The sequence below is a fragment of the Nomascus leucogenys genome, chromosome 3 (genome assembly GCF_006542625.1).
Source record: "Nomascus leucogenys isolate Asia chromosome 3, Asia_NLE_v1, whole genome shotgun sequence".
Taxonomy (NCBI): Eukaryota; Metazoa; Chordata; class Mammalia; order Primates; family Hylobatidae; genus Nomascus; species Nomascus leucogenys.
This window is the reverse complement of record NC_044383.1, coordinates 105,109,449-105,110,743: the sequence shown is the minus strand read 5'-3', so window position 1 is coordinate 105,110,743 and position 1,295 is coordinate 105,109,449. Positions and strand designations below refer to the sequence as shown.

Sequence of the window (1,295 nt, the reverse complement as noted above, 5' to 3'; positions counted from 1 at the left end):
AATTGTCAGCTATGTCTTCATACTGTGAATCCAGCAGACTGAGGAATAACAAAAGTGAGTTTGCCAACCCTCTTAAAGATGCATTTGGACCCTGAAGTCCAAGGCAACTATTGGCCTTGTGTGGCTTCCCCACACCCCAGCTCAGGTGTGTTCACCCACAGATTGTTTAGTCTGCAACTGGAGAGCTGACCATGATCTCAAGCTTGGTTAATTCTGCTGCAGATTATTTTGTTTTTAATTAAAAAAAAATACAATGTGACTTAGTTATAAATGTGAACAAATTAACAATGAATAGTATTTCAAAAGTTGAAAAACGTGGCACGGACACTAACAGTACTGAATACATAGCCTTTTATCATCTTCAGATTCAGAGTTTTTGTAACTTAATTATATAAAGATGAGGAGTCAGTTTTGCAACCTAAAAATATTTACTTATTAGAACTATATTAATACTTCAGTAAACTATATAAAAAAAGATAATGAGACAGACGTGCATATGTAGAACTACATGCCAGTCAGCCAGTTCCCTGCAAAGGGAATTCCCAGCATGATCTCATTAATCTGTGAAGACCCAGAGCAATCCTTGTTTAGACGTACGCATTCATCTACTTGTCCAGCATGGTCAGCCCTCTGCTTCTTAGTGGTTACTCTCTACTGTGAATGTGCACGTCCAGTTGTCTGCTTCTTAGAGTAGATATTTACCTTCCTCATCCACCAGCCTTTGGGGGAGGATTGGGAACATGCAGATGATTGATTTGACCTGTTTTTCCCAGAGGGTTTCCTGGTGGCCGTCTTCCATTATCATATCTGGAATCAGATGTGTTTCCATAGCCTCTTCTTCTTTTCACATGTTGCTGAAGCAGAGTTTTGAAAAACAAAATCACAAACTTGGCTATTCTTCAGAAGAAATCTGTTATCAAAGATAATCTCCAGGGAGATGGACTCTGCTGTCCAACACTTGTCCATTTAAGATGTAAGCCATCCTGCCCCGCTTCCCCACTTCGGAGCAACTTGCAGATTAATTTAACTGGACTAATGCCAGTTCTCAGTTTGAGCCTAAGATGATTCGAACTTGTGTTTTGAATTGGGGAACAGCACTGCATGATGGCTTTTCAGCTCTAGAAGAGAAGAAGAAATCTTTTATTTATTTTTATTTTATTTTATTTGAGACAGAGTCTCGCTCTGTCGCCCAGGCTGGAGCGCAGTGGCGCGATCTCTGCTCACTACAACCTGTGCTTCCCGGGTTCAAGCAGTTCTCCTGTCTCAGCCTCCCAAGTTACAGGCGCGTCCCACCT

At 41.2% G+C, this 1,295-nt stretch overlaps 1 pseudogene; it reads right to left on the bottom strand.

The window, feature by feature from the left end:
* Window positions 1-698: 698 nt before the first annotated feature.
* LOC101177016 lies at window positions 699-982 on the bottom strand (annotated as a pseudogene).
* Between the last annotated feature and the right edge of the window lie 313 nt (window positions 983-1,295).